The sequence below is a fragment of the Pseudophryne corroboree genome, chromosome 11 (assembly GCF_028390025.1).
Source record: "Pseudophryne corroboree isolate aPseCor3 chromosome 11, aPseCor3.hap2, whole genome shotgun sequence".
In the NCBI taxonomy this organism is placed as follows: domain Eukaryota; kingdom Metazoa; phylum Chordata; class Amphibia; order Anura; family Myobatrachidae; genus Pseudophryne; species Pseudophryne corroboree.
Window position 1 is genome coordinate 257,229,608 of NC_086454.1, and position 21,806 is coordinate 257,251,413.

Below are 21,806 nucleotides of genomic sequence, written 5' to 3' on the forward strand. Positions count from 1 at the left end.
GCCAAATGAAATCCAGGAATGCATAATAAGGGTAACATAAATGGATGTGATGCAAACGTAGTATCACCACTATAAAAGGCATTATGTATTCCATATAGTAATCAATGGAAGGATTAAACTAACGAGGCTAGAAACACCTGACCTCTATAAATATCTATATACTGCATCTCTCTCTCTCTATATATATATTATATATATATATATACACAAACACACATATATATATATATATATAAACAAGATTTATGGTAAGAAGAACTTACCGTTGATAAATCTCTTTCTGCAAGGTACACTGATCTCCACAAGGATTAACATCGGGGCAGAGTAGGATCTTGATCTGAGGCACCAACAGGCTCAAAGCTTTTGACTGTTCCCAAGTTCCTCAGCGCGGCCTCCCCTATAACCCCGCCTCCATGCACAGGGAGCTCAGTTTCGTCAACCAGCCCAATTCAGTAGCAGGTACCAGAGATGACAACCGCTCTGAGCCAAGTACACCACACACTCACCACAGGAGAGGGTGTCAGTGGCCATGCCAATACCAATCCAAAGAAGCTAAGTGCGTCATAAATCTCATTTTCTGCTGCGGGGTACACTGGGCTCCACAAGGATTAACATTGGGGATGTCCTAAAGCAGTTCTTTATGGGAGGAGACGCACTGTAGCGGGCACAAGAACCCGGCGCCCAAAGGAAGCATCCTGGGAAGTAGCGGTATCGAAGGCATAGAACCTTATAAACGTGTTCCCCGAGGACCACGTGGGCCGCCCAAGAAGGTCCAACCGACTTAGTAGAATGGGCCTTGATGGTAGCAGGAGCTGGACGACCAGCCTGTACATAAGCATGTGCAATCACCATTCTAATCCATCTGGCCAGAGTCTGCTTGGAAGCAGGCCAGCCACGTTTGTGAAAACCAAACAAAACAAACAGAGAATCAGATTTCCGAACAGAGGAAGTTCTCTTCACATAGATACAGAGAGCCCGTACCACATCCAAAGACCATTCTTTGGGAGACAATTAAGGAGAAATAAAGGCCAGAACCACAATCTCCTGGTTAAGGTGGAAAGAAGACACCACCTTAGGTAAATAACCTGGTCGTGTTCTAAGAACCACCCGGTCACGGTGAAAAATCAAATAGGGAGACTTGCAGGATAAGGCACCCAAATCCGATACCCTTCTAGCTGAAGCAATAGCCAGCAAGAAGAGGACCTTAAGGGAAAGCCACTTAAGATCAGCAGAGGCAAGAGGCTCAAAAGGAGACACTTGCAAGGCCTCCAAAACCAACGACAAGACCCAAGGGGCCACAGTTGGCACATAAGGAGGCTGAATCCGCAACACACCCTGAGTGAATGTATGGACATCAGGTAGGGTTTCAATCTTTCGCTGAAACCAAACCGACAAGGCAGAAATATGAACCTTGAGGGAGGCCAGACGTAAACCTAAGTCTAGGCCCTGTTGTAGAAAAGCCAATAATTTGGCCGTACTAAACTTGAAAACGTCATGATTATGAGATGCACACCAAGTAAAGTAAGCATTCCAGACCCTATGGTATATCCGAGTAGAAGCCGGCTTACGGGCCTTCAACATAGTTTGAACGACTGCCTCAGAAAAACCCTTGGCTCTCAGGACGGAAGCTTCAAGAGCCATGCCGTCAAAGCCAGACGGGCCAAATCCTGGTAAACACAAGGGCCCTGAACGAGGAGGTCTGGTCGTTGTGGAAGTAGAAGGGGACCATCCAACGAGAGACCCAAGAGATCAGAGAACCAGTGCCGTCTGGGCCACGCTGGAGCTAGCAGAAGTAGGTTTCCTCCTTCTTGCTTGAACTTCTGTATTACTCTGGGCAGCAGTGACACCTGAGAGAATACATACGGCAGCCGAAAGTTCCATGGGATTGACAGAGCATCCACGAACGCTGCGTGAGGATCCCTTGTCCTTGCTCCGAAGACCGGAACCTTGTAATTGTGTCAAGACGCCATCAGGTCCACATCTGGGAGGCCCCACTTGTCCACGAGAAGTTGAAACACCTCTGGATGTAGGCTCCATTCTCCGGCGTGCACGTCCTGACAACTGAGATAGTCCGCCTCCCAGTTCAGAATGCCCGGAATGAACACTGCTGATATGGCTGGCAGATGGCGTTCTGCCCACTGAAGAATCCTTGATACTTCCTTCATTGCCATGCGGCTTCGAGTGCCGCCCTGATGATTTATGTACGCCACCGTGGTGGCGTTGTCCGATTGCACCTGAACAGTTCTGTTCTGTATGAGATGCTGGGCCATTGTCAATGCATTGAACACTGCCCGCAGTTAAAGAATATTTATCGGGAGTAGAGACTCCTCCTTGGTCCACCGACCCTGAAGAGAGTGTTGTTCCAACATCGCGCCCCAACTACTCAGACTGGCATCCGTTGTCAGGAGGAGCCAGTCGGATACCCAGAATGGACGGCCCCTGCTCAATTGATGGTCCTGCAGCCACCAGCTCAGTGACAGGCAGACCTCCAGAGACAATGAGATCATGTGAGATCTCATCCCGTGAGGCAGGCTGTCCCACTTGGTCAGAACTAACTTCTGCAGAGGGCGAGAGTGGAACTGGGCATACTCCACCATGTCGAAAGCCGACACCATGAGACCTAGCACTTGCATTGCCGAATGTATCGACACTTGCGGACAAGATAGGAAGCATCAAATCCTGTCCTGAAGCTTCAAGACTTTCTCCTGAGACAGGTACAACCGTTGGTTCTGAGTGTCCAATAACGCTCCGGGGTGTAACATGCTCCGAGCAGGAACCAGGGAGGATTTCTTCCAGTTGATCAGCCACCCATGGGCTGTCATGCACTGGACCGTCAGATCGAGATGACACAGAAGTTCTGGGGAATTTGCCAGGATCAACAAATCGTCGAAGTATGGTAGGATCCTGACCCCTTGACGGCGGAGTGTAGCCGTCATTATCGCCAATACTTTGGTGAAAACTCGGAGAGCCGTTGTCAAACCAAAGGGTAACGCCCGAAATTGGTAATGTAGATTGCCCACCGAAAACCGCAGGTACTGTTGATGAGACACCGCAATAGGAATATGCATGTAGGCATCCTGTATGTCCAGGGAGACCATATAGTACCCAGGTTCCAAGGCCAGAACAATAGAGCGCAGAGTTTCCATACGAAACTTGGAGATCTGCACATGCTTGTTCAGGGACTTCAAATTGAGAATGGGCCGCAAGGACCCGTTCGGCTTCGGGACTAGAAACAGCGGTGAATAGTACCCTTTGCCTCTCTGAGCCAGAAGCACCTGTACTACCACTCCTGTGGTCAGGAGGGAATGTACCACCGAGTGCAATGTGTTTGCTTTTGCCGGATCCAGAGGCACATCTGTCAGGCAAAACCGTTGCGGGGGATGATTCTTGAAGGGTATGGCGTAACCTTGAGCGACAACTTCCCCCGCCCAGGTATCTGAAGTGGTCTTCAACCATTGCTGGGCAAAATCTAGAAGTCGGCCCTCCACCTTGGGATCTCCCAGAGGGAGGCCCGCCCCATCATGCAGCAGGCTTGTCCATTTTGGAAGCTGGCTGACGGGCGGCCCAGGCACGCTTCGGTCTGGGCTTGGCAGGCCTGGAAGCATGAGCTTGCTTTGGGTACGCCTGACCTTTTGCTTTTCCTGGAGGACGAAAGGGCCGAGGGAAAGTACTTTTAGCCTTCTGCGTTGAAGGAGCCGTACTAGGTAGGCAAGCTGTTTTAGCAGTAGCCAGATCAGCCACAATCTTATTGAGGTCTTCCCCAAAGAGAATGTCTCCCTTGAAGGGAAGCACCTCCAGGGTTTCCTTTGAATCCATATCCACTGACCAGGATCTCAACCAAAGGATACGTCTGGCCAAGACGGACGTAGAAGCAGCCTTGGCCGCGAGCACCCCGGCATCGGAGGCCGCCTCCTTAAGGTATAGAGAACCCATGGCGATATATGAGAGACATTGTCGGGCATGCTCAGATGCATAGGAAGGCAGTTCCGCCTCAAGTTCCTGAGCCCATGCCTCAACAGCTTCAGCAGCCCAAGTCGCTGCAATTGTTGGCCTATGCACAGCCCCCGTTAGGGTATAAATCGCTTTTAAACAGCCCTCCACACGTCGATCCGTCGGTTCCTTCAGAGAGGTGGCGGTAGTTACTGGCAGAGCAGAGGAAACAACCATACGCGCCACATGAGAATCTACAGGCGGAGGGGTTTCCTAATTTTTACATACCTCCGGAGAGAGAGGATAGCGAGCCAACAGTCTCTTATTTGGTATAAATGTAGTCCCTGGATTTTCCCATGATTCCTGGCGTATGTCAGCCAGGTGATCAGAATGGGGTAAAACTTGTTTAACCACCTTCTTACACTTAAACCTATCCGGTTTCATGGAGACAGACTCAGGATCATCATTCACCTTTAGAATAAGTCTGATCACCTCAATCAAATCTGGGACATCCACTAATGATTTTCCTTCCCCATCAGAAACATGTGTGTCAGTGTCTGTAGGATCAGTATATGCACCGTCCTCGTCAGAGGATGTGTCTGGAATAGCCATGGATTGGGAGGAGGTAATGGCCCGTTTAGAAGACGACTTAGTCTTAGGCAGGCGAGAGTGACCCTTAGATTTTGTCATAGATCGGTTCAAGTGCTGTAACTGAGCAGAAAGCTGATCCGCCCATGGCGGGTTCACAGCAGGGACCATAAACTGTTGCAGTGGCACAGATGGTCCCACAGGGGGTGTTAATTTAGTCACAAGCGTGTTTAATAATGTGGAAAATGTAGCCCAAGGTAGGTCTTGTGATGCCCCAGGTGCTACTGACCCACTGGGGGGCAAGGAACCCCCTGAACCTGAACTCTCAGCTGCCATATTATTCTCCATGACGTCTGCAGCCTCACTACCACGCAGTGTGGGATAAGCCGCAGCGTTGTTGCCACGTGTAGCAGACAGAACTATGTGCACAATATTGGGCAACCAGGTACAAAGTGTAGCAGCACTATACCTATCAAGAACTCACAGTAAAGCTTGCCTATGAAAGCACAGACCGGGAGTTCAAGAGATATAGATTAAATGGTGACTATAAATCACAAGAAAAAATACACTGTCAGTATACCTGGTGATACACACCTATATTAAACAAAGAAAAACCTGAAAACACTTGGCCCCCTCAGGTATAGTAATATAGGAATAGCCCACTGAGTGAAATACCCTGTAATTAAGGTAACCACGCAGCAGCTACATGTACACACACGTATATATTCACAAGTGTACCATGCAGAAATTATGTACCATAAACTGCACTGGACTAGCTATACAAAGTAATACTCAGTATGGCTATATGTGATAACAATAGATATAACAATGCACAGTAAACACTGGATGTAGATCACAGGGTGTTTGTGCCACACAATCCTGAATGTATGCACTCTTTCTTAACTAACACTGTCCCAGTGACAGGTAGAATACTTAAGTGTCCTGTAAGAAGCATAGCACTGGCAATCAGGCGGTTCTACAGCAGGATTTGCCCCAGCAGTCCTATAAACAGCTCAGCTCAATCTGTGATGGCCGCTGGTCAGGAGTGAGGGAGAGATATGCAGCTCCAGGGTGGGAACATTGCAGAAATGGCGCACTGGGGCTGGAGGGAGGGGCCTCAGGTCCGGCCTGCTCCCCCTGCTGGCATCCCCACCGGGCGCTGCGGGCAGTACAAAACTAGGTTAATATAGGAGAAAAACCCCCAGACCTGTGCCCCTTAAATGTCCTTGGTGGCTAGTGGAGCGGCTGCCCAGTAATCAGTGTCCACGCCAGCGCGCACGACCCGCCCCCTACAGCCGCGCTGGATCGCAGTAGTGTGCGGGCACAGAAGCCCCTTGCCTCCCCTTCGTCAGCGGCCTCGCGATCCGGGAGGTCGGTGTGTGTGTGACTGACCTTTGGAAGAAACCGGAGCCTCTGCTGCAGTGACCCGGCAACCAGGGCGCGGGAGTATACAGCACCGCTGGGGGTGATGGAGCTGCAGCAGAGATGTCTATTAGACCTAGCCTGCTGCAGCCCTTGTAGATTCTTATAAAAAATAAGATTTTACACTTACCGGAAAATCTATTTCTCGTGGTCCGTAGAGGATGCTGGGACTCCGTAAGGACCATGGGGAATAGACTGGCTCCGCAGGAGGCATGGGCACTTTAAGAAAGACTTTGGACTCTGGGTGTGCACTGGCTCCTCCCTCTATGCCCCTCCTCCAGACCCCAGTTAGAGAAACTGTGCCCAAAGGAGATGGACAGTACGAGGAAAGGATTTTTGGGAATCCAAGGGCAAGATTCATACCAGCCACACCAATCACACCGTATAACTTGTGATAACTGCCCAGTTAATAGTATGAACAAACAACATAGTCTCGGTCTAAACCGATGAAACTATAACATAACCCTTATGTAAGCAATAACTATATACAAGTCTTGCAGAAGAAGTCCGCACATGGGACGGGCGCCCAGCATCCTCTACGGACTACGAGAAATAGATTTACCGGTAAGTGTAAAATCTTATTTTCTCTAACGTCCTAGAGGATGCTGGGACTCCGTAAGGACCATGGGGATTATACCAAAGCTCCCAAACGGGCGGGAGAGTGCGGATGACTCTGCAGCACCGAATGAGCAAACAGGAGGTCCTCCTCAGCCAGGGTATCAAATTTATAGAACTTTGCAAAGGTGTTTGACCCCGACCAAGTAGCTGCTCGGCACAACTGTAATGCCGAGACCCCTCGGGCAGCCACCCAAGACGAGCCCACCTTCCTAGTGGAATGGGCCTTAACCGATTTAGGCAATGGCAATCCTGCCGTAGAATGCGCCTGCTGAATCGTGTTACAGATCCAGCGAGCAATAGTCTGCTTTTGAAGCAGGTGCGCCAACTTTGTTGGCTGCATACAGAACAAACAGCGCTTCAGTTTTCCTAACCCTCGCTGTTCTGGCCACATAAATCTTCAAAGCCCTGACCACATCAAGGGACTCGGAATCGTCCAAGTCCCGTGTAGCCACAGGCACGACAATAGGTTGATTCATATGAAAAGAAGAGACCACTTTAGGCAGAAATTGAGGACAAGTCCTCAATTCTGCCCTATCCACGTGGAAAACCAGATAGGGGCTTTTATGTGACAAAGCCGCTAATTCCGAAACACGCCTCGCAGAAGCCAAGGCCAACAACATGACCACTTTCCAAGTGAGATATTTCAACTCCACTGTTGTGAGTGGTCAAAACCAAGGTGACTTGAGGAAACTTAATACCACATTAAGATCCCACGGCGCCACCGGAGGTACAAAAGGAGGCTGAATATGCAGCACCCCCTTCACGAATGTCTGTACTTCAGGAAGAGAAGCCAATTCCTTTTGAAAGAAAATGAATAAGGCCGAAATTTGGACCTTTATGGACCCTAATTTTAGGCCCAAAGTCACTCCTGTTTGCAGGAAGTGAAGCAGACGACCCAAATGGAACTCCTCCGTAGGAGCAGTCCTGGCCTCACACCAAGAAACATATTTTCGCCATATACGGTGATAATGTTTCAGCCTTGATCAGGGTAGGAATGACCTCCTCCGGAATACCTTTTTTCGCTAGGATCCGGCGTTCAACCGCCATGCCGTCAAACGCAGCCGCGGTAAGTCTTGGAACAGACAGGGCTCCTGCTGCAGCAGGTCCTGTCTTAGAGGAAGAGGCCACGGATCTTCTGTGAGCAACTCTTGCAGATCCGGATACCAAGTCCTTCGTGGCCAATCTGGAACAATGAGAATTGTTCTTACTCTTCTTAGTCTTATTATTCTCAACACCTTGGGTATGAGAGGTAGAGGAGGGAACACATAGACCGATCTGAACACCCAAGGTGTCACTAGAGTGTCCACCGCTACCGCCTGAGGGACGCCATCATGTCTATCTGAGGCAGTCCCCACCGACCCACGCTCTGTGCGAAGACTTCTTGATGAAGTCCCCACTCTCCCGGATGCAGGTCGTGCCTGCTGAGGAAGTCCGCTTCCCAGTTGTCCACCCCCGGGATGAATACAGCTGATAGGGCGCTTACATGGCCTTCCGCCCAGCGAAGAATCCTGGTCGCTTCTGCCATGGCCGCTCTGCTCCTTGTGCCGCCTTGGCGGTTTACATGAGCCACTGCTGTGACATTGTCTGACTGAATCAGAACCGGTTTGTCCCGAAGCAATGCCTCCGTCTGGTGTAGAGCGTTGTATATGGCCCTCAACTCCAGGACGTTGATGTGGAGACAAGTCTCTAGATTCGACCAGAGACCTTGGAAATTTCTTCCCAGTGTGACTGCTCCCCAACCTCGGAGGCTTGCGTCCGTGGTCACCAGGATCCAGTCCTGAATTCCGAACCTGCGGCCTTCTAGGAGGTGAGCACTGTGCAGCCACCACAGGAGAGATACCCTGGCTCTGGGAGACAGGGTGATCCTCTGATGCATTTGTAAATGGGACCCGGACCATTTGTCCAGTAGATCCCATTGAAAGGTCCTCGCATGGAACCTTCCGAAAGGGGATGGCCTCGTACGATGCCACCATCTTCCCCAGGACACGCGTGCAGTGATGCACTGAAACCTTTTTTTAGCTTTAATAGGTTCCTGACCAGGGCTATGAGCTCCTGAGTCTTTTCCATCGGAAGAAAAACCTTTTTCTGGTCTGTGTCTAGAATAAGACCCAGAAAGGTCAGGCGCGTTGTAGGGACTAGCTGGGACTTCGGTATATTGAGAATCCAGCCGTGCCCCTGCAACATCCTCACCGACAGCGACACGCTGTCCAGCAACTTCTCCCGAGATCTCACCTTTATGAGGAGATCGTCCAAGTATGGGATAATTGTGACACCCTGCTTGAGCAGGAGCACCATCATTTCCGCCATTACCTTGGTGAAAATTCTCGGGGCTGTGGAAAGCCCAAACGGCAACATCTGAAATTGGTAATGACAGTCCTGTACTGCAAATCTCAGGAACGCCTGGTGAGGAGGGAAAATCGGAACATGAAGGTATGCATCCTTTATGTCCAGGGACACCATCCAATCCCCCCCCCTCCAGGCTGGCGATGACCGCTCTGAGCGATTCCATCTTGAACTTGAACTTTTTCAAGTACAAGTTCAGGGATTTTAGATTCAAAATGGGCCTGACCGAACCGTCCGGTTTCGGGACCACAAACAGGGTTGAGTAATACCCCTTTCCTTGCTGGAGAAGAGGAACTTTGACTATCATCTGTTGAAGATACAATTTTTGAATTGCAATCAACACTAACTCCCTCTCTGACGGGGAAGCTGGCAGAGCCGATTTGAAAAACCGGCGAGGAGGCACGTCTTCGAATTCCAGCCTGTATCCCTGAGAAACAATCTCTATAGCCCAGGGATCCACCTGTGAGTGAACCCAGACCTGGCTGAAAAATCGAAGACGTGCCCCCACTTGAGCTGACTCCCCCCGGGAAGCCCCAGCGTCATGCGGTGGACTTTGCAGATGTAGGGGAGAACTTCTGCTCCTGGGAACTAGCTGCATGCAGCTTTTTTCCCTTGCATTTTCCTCTGGCAAGGAATGACGATCCCCGTAACTTCTTGCTTTTATTGGAACGAAAGGACTGCATTTGATAATGAGGTGCCTTTTTAGTATGCTGCGGGGGGACATAAGGTAAGAAATTCGATTTACCGGCCGTAGCAGTAGAGACAAGGTCCAAGAGGCCTTCTCCAAACAACTGCTCCCCCTTGTAAGGCAACGACTCCATATGCCGCTTTGAGTCGGCATCCCCCGTCCACTGTCGGGTCCACAGGAGTCGCCTAGCAGAAATAGACATAGCATTTATTCTGGAGCTTAGTAAACAAATGTCTCTTTGAGCATCCCTCATATATAAAGCAGCATCTTTGATATGCTCTAGGGTCATTAGAATGGTATCCTTATCTAGGGTGTCAAGTTCCGTAAATAAGGAATCTGTCCATGCTGCAACAGCACTACACACCCAGGCCGATGCCATAGCCGGTCTAACGATAGTACCGGAATGTGTGTAAATGTGCTTCATGGTAACCTCCTGCTTACGATCAGCAGGATCCTTGAGGGAAGCTGTATCCTGAGTAGGCAGTGCCACCTTCTTGGATAAGCGTGTCAGCGCCTTGTCTACCTTCGGCGAAGATTCCCATCGTATCCTGTCCTTTTGTGGAAAGGGATACGCCATAAGAATCCTTTTAGGAACTTGTAGTCTCCTATCTGGAGATTCCCAAGCCTTTTCGCACAAGTCGCTTAGTTCAAATGAGGACGGAAAAGTGACCTCAGGCTTTTTCCCTTTATACATGTGTACCCTCGTGTCAGGGACAGGGGGTTCCTCAGTGATATGCAAAACCTCTTTAATGGCAATAATCATGTAACGAATACCTTTCGCCACCTTTGGCTGTAATTTTGCATCCTCATAGTCGACACTAGAGTCAGTATCTGTGTCGGTATCTGTGTCAGTGATCTGGGATATGGTGCGTTTTTGAGACCCCGAAGGTCCTGGTGCCACAGGGACAGGCATGGTCTGACTACCTGACTGATCCCTAGCTTCAGCCTTGTCTAATCGTTTATGCAGTAAATTTACATTTGCATTCAAGACATTCCACATATCCACCCAGTCCGGTGTCGGCGTTGCAGACTGCGACCTGACCATCATGCACTCCCCCTCCTCCTTAGGTGAGCCTTCCTCGTCAAACATGTCGACACACACGTACCGACACACTTCACACACACAGGGAATCTCTTTTCTGAAGACAGGTTCCCCCTGAGGCCCCTTGGAGACAGAGTATGCCAGCACACACCCCAGCGCTATATAACCCTAGAGAAAAACACAGATTGTTTACCCAGTAGCGCTGCTTAATGTATAAACGCCAATAATGTGCCCGCCCTCTACTTTAAAACCCCCTTTCACCGTGTGTCAAGCAGGGGAGAGTCCGGGGAGCTTCCTCTCAGCGGTGCTGAGGAGAGAAAATGGCGCTGGTGAGTGCTGAGGGAAAAGCCCCACCCCCTCGGCGGCGGGCTTCTGTCCCGCTCAAACTTACAAAAAAATGGCGGGGGTTCTTTTATATACATGTACAGTGCCCACCTGTACATGTATATAGACTTTTTCCATAGGAGAGGTGTTTTATTGCTGCCCAGGGCGCACCCCTGCGTCCTTACAGTGACCGGAGTGTGTGAGGTGTATGGGAGCAATGACGCACAGCTGCGGTGCTGTGCATTACCTCAGTGAAGCACCGAAGGCTTCTGCCGCCTGAGACGTCTTCTGTCTTCGTTTCTTGTGGCTCTGTGAGGAGAACGGCGGCGCGGCTCTGGGGTGAACGCCCAGGACGAACCTGTGTTCACTCCCTCTGGAGCTAATGGTGTCCAGTAGCCGAGGAAGCAGAGCCTATCAGTTAAGTAGGTCTGCTCCTCTCTCCTCAGTCCCTCGATGCAGGGAGCCTGTTGCCAGCAGTGCTCCCTGAAAAAGAGAAAAAAAATCCTAACAAAAATGCTTTCTAAGCAGGAAACTCAGTAGAGCTCCCTGCAGTGCACCCATTCTCCTCTGGGCACAGTCTAAAACTGGGGTCTGGAGGAGGGGCATACAGGGAGGAGCCAGTGCACACCTAGAGTCCAAAGTCTTTCTTAAAGTGCCCATGCCTCCTGCGGAGCCCGTCTATTCCCCATGGTCCTTACGGAGTCCCAGCATCCTCTAGGACGTTAGAGAAAATAAGAATTTACTCACCGGTAATTCTATTTCTCGTAGTCCGTAGTGGATGCTGGGTACTCCGTAAGGACCATGGGGAATAGACGGGCTCCGCAGGAGACTGGGCACTCTTAAAAGAAAGATTAGGTACTATATCTGGTGTGCACTGGCTCCTCCCTCTATGCCCCTCCTCCAGACCTCAGTTAGGGAAACTGTGCCCGGAAGAGCTGACATTACTAGGAAAGGATTTGGAATCCAGGGTCAGACTCATACCAGCCACACCAATCACACCGTACAACTTGTGATAACTATACCCAGTTAACAGTATGAACAACAACTGAGCCTCATTCAACAGATGGCTCAGAACAATAACCCTATAGTTAAGCAATAACTATATACAAGTATTGCAGAAAGTCCGCACTTGGGACGGGCTCCCAGCATCCACTACGGACGAGAAATAGAATTAACGGTGAGTAAATTCTTATTTTCTCTGACGTCCTAGTGGATGCTGGGTACTCCGTAAGGACCATGGGGATTATACCAAAGCTCCCAAATGGGCGGGAGAGTGCAGATGACTCTGCAGCACCGAATGAGCAAACTCAAGGTCCTCCTCAGCCAGGATATCAAACTTGTAGAATTTTGCAAAAGTATTTGATCCCGACCAAGTAGCAGCTCGGCAAAGTTGTAAAGCCGAGACCCCTCGGGCAGCCGCCCAAGAAGAGCCCACCTTCCTCGTGGAATGGGCTTTTACTGATTTAGGATGCGGCAGTCCAGCCGCAGAATGTGCAAGTTGAATCGTGCTACAGATCCAGCGAGCAATAGTCTGCTTTGAACCAGGAGCACCCAGCTTGTTGGGTGCATGCAGGATAAACAGCGAGTCAGTTTTTCTGACTCTAGCCGTCCTGGAAACATAGATTTTCAGGGCCCGGACTACGTCCAGCAACTTGGAATACTCCAAGTCCCGAGTAGCCGCAGGCACCACAATAGGTTGGTTCAAATGAAACGCTGATACCACCTTTGGGAGAAATTGGGGACGAGTCCTCAATTCTGCCCTGTCCATATAGAAAATCAGATATGGGCTTTTACAGGACAAAGCCGCCAATTCTGACACACGCCTAGCTGAGGCCAAGGCCAACAGTATGACTACCTTCCACGTGAGATACTTCAACTCCACGGTCTGAAGTGGCTCAAACCAATGTGATTTTAGGAAATCCAACACTACGTTGAGATCCCAAGGTGCCACTGGAGGCACAAAAGGGGGCTGAATATGCAACACTCCCTTAACAAACGTCTGAACTTCAGGCAGTGAAGCCAGTTCTTTTTGAAATAAAATAGATAGGGCCGAAATCTGGACTTTAATGGATCCCAATTTTAGGCCCATAGTCACTCCTGACTGTAGGAAGTGCAGAAATCGACCCAGCTGAAATTCCTCTGTTGGGGCCTTTCATGGCCTCACACCAAGCAACATATTTTCGCCATATGCGGTGATAATGTTTTGCTGTCACATCCTTCCTAGCTTTTATCAGCGTAGGAATGACTTCAACTGGAATACCTTTTCCATTAGGATCCGGCGTTCAACCGTCATGCCGTCAAACGCAGCCGTGGTAAGTCTTGGAACAGACAGGGCCCCTGCTGTAGCAGGTCCTGTCGGAGCGGCAGAGGCCAAGGGTCCTCTGAGATCATTTCTTGTAGTTCCGGGTACCAAGTTCTTCTTGGCCAATCCGGAACGATGAGTATAGTTCTTACTCTTCTCTTTCTTATTATCCTCAGTACCTTTGGTATGAGAGGAAGAGGAGGTAACACATAAACCGACTGGTACACCCACGGTGTCACTAGAGCGTCCACAGCTATCACCTGAGGGCCCCTTGACCTGGCGCAATATCTTTCTAGCTTTTTGTTGAGGCGGGACGCCATCATGTCCATCTGTGGCCTTTCCCAACGATTTACAATCAGCTGGAAGACTTCTGGATGAAGTCCCCACTCTCCCGGGTGGAGGTCGTGCCTGCTGAGGAAATCTGCTTCCCAGTTGTCCACTCCCGGAATGAACACCGCTGACAGTGCTAGCACGTGATTCTCCGCCCATCGGAGAATCCTTGTGGCTTCTGCCATCGCCATCCTGCTTCTTGTGCCGCCCTGTCGGTTTACATGGGCGACCGCCGTGATGTTGTCTGACTGAATCAGCACCGGCTGGTTTTGAAGCAGGGGTTCTGCTTGACTTAGGGCATTGTAAATGGCCCTTAGTTCCAGAATATTTATGTGTAGGGAAGTCTCCTGACTCGACCATTGTCCTTGGAAGTTTCTTCCCTGAGTGACTGCCCCCCAACCTCGGAGGCTTGCATCCGTGGTCACCAGGACCCAGTCCTGAATGCCGAATCTGCGGCCCTCGAGAAGATGAGCACTCTGCAGCCACCACAGCAGAGACACCCTGGCCCTCGGGGACAGGGTGATCAGCCGATGCATCTGAAGATGCGATCCGGACCACTTGTCTAACAGATCCCACTGAAAGATCCTTGCATGGAACCTGCCGAAGGGAATTGCTTCGTAAGAAGCTACCATCTTTCCCAGGACTCGCGTGCAGTGATGCACCGACACCTGTTTTGGTTTCAGGAGGTCTCTGACCAGAGATGACAACTCCTTGGCCTTCTCCTCCGGGAGAAACACCTTCTTCTGTTCTGTGTCCAGAATCATGCCCAAGAACAGCAGACGCGTCGTAGGAACCAGCTGCGACTTTTGGATATTCAGAATCCAGCCGTGCTGTTGTAGCACTTCCCGAGATAATGCTACTCCGACTAACAACTGCTCCTTGGACCTTGCCTTTATAAGGAGATCGTCCAAGTACGGGATAATTATAACTCCCTTCTTTCGAAGGAGTATCATCATTTCGGCCATTACCTTGGTAAATACCCTCGGTGCCGTGGACAGACCAAACGGCAACGTCTGGAATTGGTAATGGCAGTCCTGTACCACAAACCGGAGGTACTCCTGGTGAGGTGGGTAAATGGGGACATGTAGGTAAGCATCCTTGATGTCCAGTGACACCATAAAATCCCCCTCTTCCAGGCTTGCAATAACCGCCCTGAGCGATTCCATTTTGAACTTGAACTTCCTTATATAAGTGTGCAAGGATTTCAAATTTAGAATGGGTCTCACCGAACCGTCTGGTTTCGGTACCACAAACATTGTGGAATAGTAACCCCGTCCCTGTTGAAGGAGGGGAACTTTGATTATCACCTGCTGAAGGTACAGCTTGTGAATTGCCGCCAGTACTACCTCCCTTTCCTTGGGAGTAGCTGGCAAGGCTGATTTGAGGTAACGGCGAGGGGGAGACGCCTCGAACTCCAGCTTGTATCCCTGAGAAACCACTTGTAGAACCCAGAGATCCACCTGTGAGCGAACCCACTGGTCGCTGAAGTTCCGGAGACGGGCCCCCACCGCACCTGGCTCCACCTGTGGAGCCCCAGCGTCATGCGGTGGACTTAGTGGAAGCAGGGGAGGATTTTTGTTCCTGGGAACTGGCTGTCTTCTGCAGCTTTTTCCCTTTACCCCTGCCTCTGGGCAGAAAGGACGCGCCTCTGACCCGCTTGCCTTTCTGAGGCCGAAAGGACTGTACTTGATAATACGGTGCTTTCTTAGGCTGTGAGGGAACCTGAGGTAAAAAAGTCGACTTCCCAGCTGTTGCTGTGGATACGAGGTCCGAGAGACCGTCCCCAAACAATTCCTCACCTTTATAAGGCAAAACTTCCATGTGCCTTTTAGAATCAGCATCACCTGTCCACTGCCGAGTCCATAATACTCTCCTGGCAGAAATGGACATTGCATTAATTCTAGATGCCAGCCGGCAAATGTCCCTCTGTGCATCCCTCATATATAAAACTACGTCTTTAATATGCTCTATGGTTAGCAAAATAGTATCCCTGTCAAGGGAATCAATGTCATCTGACAGGGAATCAGACCATGCTGCTGCAGCACTACACATCCATGCTGAAGCAATAGCAGGTCTCAGTATAGTACCTGAGTGTGTATACACAGACTTCAGGATAGCCTCCTGCTTTCTATCTGCAGGCTCCTTTAAGGCGGCCGTATCCTGAGACGGCAGTGCCACCTTTTTTGATAAGCGTGTGAGCGCCTTGTCCACCCTAGGGGATGTTTCCCAACGCAACCTGTCCGTTGGCGGGAAAGGGTACGCCATCAGTAACCTCTTAGAAATCACTAATTTCTTATCTGGGGAACACCACGCTTCTTCACACAATTCATTTAACTCATCAGATGGGGGGAAAGTCACTGGCTGCTTTTTCTCCCCAAACATAATACCCTTTTTAGTGGTAACCGGGTTAATGTCAGAAATGTGAAACACATTTTTCATTGTCGTAATCATGCATCGGATGGCCCTTGTGGATTGTACATTTGTCTCATCCTCGTCTACACTGGAGTCAGACTCCGTGTCGACATCTGTGTCTGCCATCTGAGGTAGCGGGCGTTTTTGAGCCCCTGATGGCCTCTGAGACGCCTGGGCAGGTGCGGACTGAGATGCCGGCTGTCCCAAAGCTGTTACGTCATCGAACCTTTTATGCAAGGAGTTGACACTGTCGGTTAATACCTTCCACATATCCATCCACTCTGGTGTCGGCCCCGCAGGGGGCGACATCACACTTATCGGCTCCTGCTCCGCCTCCACGTAAGCGTCCTCATCAAACATGTCGACACAGCCGTACCGACACACCGCACACACACACAGGGAATGCTCTGACTGAGGACAGGACCCCACAAAGTCCTTTGGGGAGACAGAGAGAGAGTATGCCAGCACACACCAGAGCGCTATATAACAGAGGGATTTACACTAACACAAAGTGAATTTTCCCCCAATAGCTGCTTATACCACCTTTTGCGCCTAAATTTATGTGCCCCCCCTCTCTTTTTTACCCTTCTCGTAGTGTATACTGCAGGGGAGAGCCTGGGGAGCGTCCTTCCAGCAGAGCTGTGAAGAGAAAATGGCGCTGGCTGTGCTGAGGAAGATAGCCCCGCCCCTTCAGCGGCGGGCTTCTCCCGCTTTTTTAATATTTATGGCGGGGATTAGGCACATATACAGTTTATAACTGTATTATGTGCATTTTGCCAAAAAGGTATACATATTGCAGCCCAGTGCGCCCCCCCCCCCCCCCCCCCCCAGCGCCCTGCACCCACCAGTGACCGGAGCGTGTGGTGTGCTGTGGGAGCAATGGCGCACAGCTGCAGTGCTGTGCGCTACCTTATTGAAGACCGGAGTCTTCAGCCGCCGATTTTCTCCTGGTTCTTCCGTCTTCTGGCTCTGCAAGGGGGACGGCGGCGCGGCTCCGGGAACGGACGATCGAGGTCGGGCCCTGTGTTCGATCCCTCTGGAGCTAATGGTGTCCAGTAGCCTTAGAAGCACAAGCTAGCTGCAAGCAGGTAGGTTTGCTTCTCTCCCCCTCAGTCCCTCGTAGCAGTGAGTCTGTTGCCAGCAGATCTCACTGAAAATAAAAAACCTAACAAATACTTTCTTTTCTAGTAAGCTCAGGAGAGCCCACTAGGTGCATCCAGCTCTGGCCGGGCACAGACTCTAACTGAGGTCTGGAGAAGGGGCATAGAGGGAGGAGCCAGTGCACACCAGATGTAGTACCTAATCTTTCTTTTAAGAGTGCCCAGTCTCCTGCGGAGCCCGTCTATTCCCCATGGTCCTTACGGAGTACCCAGCATCCACTAGGACGTCAGAGAAAATGTATTATTTTCTGTCAAATTTAATAGCTAAGAATAGGCTGCATGAGGCAGCCCCCTGTTAAGTGACCTGCTACTGTAGGCACCAACTACAAACTGGGCTCCCTGTGCATGGAGGCGGGGTTATAGAGGAGGCGGCGCTGAGCATCTTGGGAACAGTCAAAAGCTTTGAGCCTGTTGGTGCCTCGGATCAAGATCCTACTCTACCCCGATGTTAATCCTTGTGGAGCCCAGTGTACCCCGCAGCAGAAATATATATACGGTATATTAGAGGACAAGGGATCATTAGCTGCAACAGTACGCAGGGAGCTATCACTCTCACTCATTATCCGCTCCAAGGAAGATAATGGGCAGCAGATGAGGGTTATAGCGCTACGGACTGTACTTTTCTTTACACATGGAATTAATGTATTATGGAATATATGATGTCATGCAATGCATTTATGGCAATATCATGAGAAATACATATGATCGCAGACATTGATTACAGATCCTTGTTTGGTCTTGCATAAATGGTACTGATATTTGAATACCAACAGGACAATATGATCTAAAAGGATATAACTTTGTATTGAATGTTGAATACTTTTTCTTGGTGAATAGTTTGTTGTCAGCCTAATAAAAGGCTTCTAATTGCAGCTTGGTTTTGAATTAAGGAAAGAAGGTATTGGGCATGTGCCGTGCATAGGAAATGCTATATGTGCAGTCTGTGACTAGTTACCCCGATTGATGCCGTTATTAGACACAGCCTTAAGTGCAGTTAGGGAGACGTATTATAGGATCGTCAGATTGTTACATACTTAAATGCATTCGGTGGGATGTGTCATAAGGATTATCAGATTGGCACTTTTACTTGTTATGCTTGTAACAAACGTAGATGCTTAATACTACTATTGTTACATAGCATTTATGTTCATATATCTTCTTATCAGACTGTATTATGATTCTTTGTTTGCCACACTTAAAGGGGTGACTATATGTTATCCAGAGCATGACATTTTAGATACAACTTGAACTTTGGATATGAGAATTGAAGATGTTATATTATAACATGTGCACTTCTATGTTAATGACAGAATACCAAGCACCGGAATAAATGTTTTAAAAAAATATTCCTTTCTGAACTTATATATTTAAGTGGATAATCTGAGATCAATATATTATATAAACGGTGATTGGTGCATTCTCTGCTTTTATGTTATGCCCTGTGGGGATTCTCAAAAATGGTTTGTACTAATCATGCTGAATGATACCATGTTGCATTTAGTTAAGCAGCATGTATTAGTATACTTTGTATCTAAATACACTGAATACACCAGAGGTGGTATTGCATAGTAGCATACATGTGTTGTAGTGGGTGCAAATAGCGGAAATACATAGAGAAACTTGTGTTTAAGAAATTTGTTGGAACATTGGCTATTATTTATTTATTTATTTATTACCAGTTATTTATATAGCGCACACATATTCCGCAGCGCTGTACAGAGAATATTTGCCCATTCACATCAGTCCCTGCCCCAGTGAAGCTTACAATCTATATTCCCTACCACATGTACACGCACACGCATTCACGCTAGGGTTAATTTTTTTGTTGGGAGCCAATTAACCTACCAGTATATTTTTGGAATGTGGGAGGAAACCGGAGTACCCGGAGGAAACCCACGCAAGTACGGGGAGAATATACAAACTCCACACAGTTAGGGTCACGGTGGGAATCGAACCCATGACCTCAGTGCTGTGAGGCAGTAATGCTAACCATTACACCATCCGTACTGCCCTAAACGTATAGTCAATTTAAAATAAGAATTTACTTACCGATAATTCTATTTCTCGTAGTCCATAGTGGATGCTGGGGACTCCGTCAGGACCATGGGGATCAGCGGCTCCGCAGGAGACAGGGCACAAAAGTAAAAGCTTTAGGATCAGGTGGTGTGCACTGGCTCCTCCCCCTATGACCCTCCTCCAAGCCTCAGTTAGGATACTGTGCCCGGACGAGCGTACACAATAAGGAAGGATTTTGAATCCCGGGTAAGACTCATACCAGCCACACCAATCACACTGTACAACCTGTGATCTGAACCCAGTTAACAGCATGATAACAGCGGAGCATCTGAAAAGATGGCTCACAACAATAATAACCCGATTTTTGTAACAATAACTATGTACAAGTATTGCAGACAATCCGCACTTGGGATGGGCGCCCAGCATCCACTACGGACTACGAGAAATAGAATTATCGGTAAGTAAATTCTTATTTTCTCTGACGTCCTAAGTGGATGCTGGGGACTCCGTCAGGACCATGGGGATTATACCAAAGCTCCCAAACGGGCGGGAGAGTGCGGATGACTCTGCAGCACCGAATGAGAGAACTCCAGGTCCTCCTCAGTCAGGGTGTGCCCCTGACCAAGTATCAGCTCGGCAAAGTTGTAAAGCCGAGACCCCTCGGGCAGCCGCCCAAGATGAGCCCACCTTCCTTGTTGAATGGGCACCTACATATTTTGGCTGTGGCAGGCCTGCCACAGAATGTGCAAGCTGAATTGTACTACACATCCAACCAGCAATCGTCTGCTTAGAAGCAAGAGCACCCAGTTTGTTGGGTGCATACAGGATAACAGCAAGTCAGTTTTCCTGACTCCAGCCGTCCTGGAAACTATATTTTCAGGGCCCTGACAACATCTAGCAACTTGGAGTCCTCCAAGTCCCTAGTAGCCGCAGGTACCACAATAAGCTGGTTCGGGTGAAACACTGACACCACCTTAGGGAGAAACTGGGGATGAGTCGGCAGCTCTGCCCTGTCCGAATGGACAATCAGATATGGGCTTTTTTGAGACAAACGCCGACAATTCTGACACTCGCCTGGCCGAGGCCAGGGCCAACAGCATGGTCACTTTCCCTGTGAGATATTTCAAATCCACAGATTTGAGCGGTTTAAACCAATGTGATTTTAGGAATCCCAGAACTACGTTGAGATCCCACAGTGCCACTGGAGGCACAAAAGGGGGTTGTATATGCAGTACTCCCTTGACAAACTTCTGGACTTCAGGAACTGAAGCCAATTCTTTCTGGAAGAAAATCGACAGGGCCGAAATTTGTACCTTAATGGACCCCAATTTGAGGCCCATAGACACTCCTGTTTGCAGGAAATGCAGGAAACGACCGAGTTGAAATTTCTTCATGGGGCCTTCCTGGCCTCACACCACGCAACATATTTTCGCCACATGTGGTGATAATGTTGTGCGGTCACCTCCTTCCTGGCTTTGACCAGGGTAGGAATGACCTCTTCCGGAATGCCTTTTTCCCTTAGGATCCGGCGTTCAACCGCCATGCCGTCAAACGCAGCCGCGGTAAGTCTTGGAACAGACATGGTACTTGCTGAAGCAAGTCCCTTCTTAGCGGCAGAGGCCATGAGTCCTCTGTGAGCATCTCTTGAAGTTCAGGGTACCAAGTCCTTCTTGGCCAATCCGGAGCCACGAGTATAGTTCTTACTCCTCTACGTCTTATAATTCTCAATACCTTGGGTATGAGAAGCAGAGGAGGGAAGACATACACCGACTGGTACACCCACTGTGTTACCAGAACGTCCACAGCTATTGCCTGAGGGTCTTTTGACCTGGCGCAATACTTGTCCAGTTTTTTGTTCAGGCGGGACGCCATCAAGTCCACCTTTGGTCTTTTCCAACGGTTCACAATCATGTGGAAGACTTCCCGATGAAGTCCCCACTCTCCCGGGTGGAGGTTGTGCCTGCTGAGGAAGTCTGCTTCCCAGTTGTCCACTCCCGGAATGAACACTGCTGACAGTGCTATCACATGATTTTCCGCCCAGCGAAAAATCCTTGCAGTTTCTGCCATTGCCCTCCTGCTTCTTGTGCCGCCCTGTCTGTTTACGTGGGCGACTGCCGTGATGTTGTCCCACTGGATCAATACCGGCTGACCTTGAAGCAGAGGTCTTGCTAAGCTTAGAGCATTGTAAATTGCCCTTAGCTCCAGTATATTTATGTGGAGAAAAATCTCCAGACTTGATCACACTCCCTGGAAATTTTTTCCCTGTGTGACTGCTCCCCAGCCTCTCAGGCTGGCCTCCGTGGTCACCAGCATCCAATCCTGAATGCCGGATCTGCGGCCCTCTAGAAGATGAGCACTCTGTAACCACCACAGGAGAGACACCCTTGTCCTTGGAGATAGGGTTATCCGCTGATGCATCTGAAAATGCGATCCGGACCATTTGTCCAGCAGATCCCACTGAAAAGTTCTTGCGTGGAATCTGCCGAATGGAATCGCTTCGTAATAAGCCACCATTTTTCCCAGGACTCTTGTGCAATGATGCACTGACACTTTTCCTGGTTTTAGGAGGTTCCTGACTAGCTCGGATAACTCCCTGGCTTTCTCCTCCGGGAGAAACACCTTTTTCTGGAC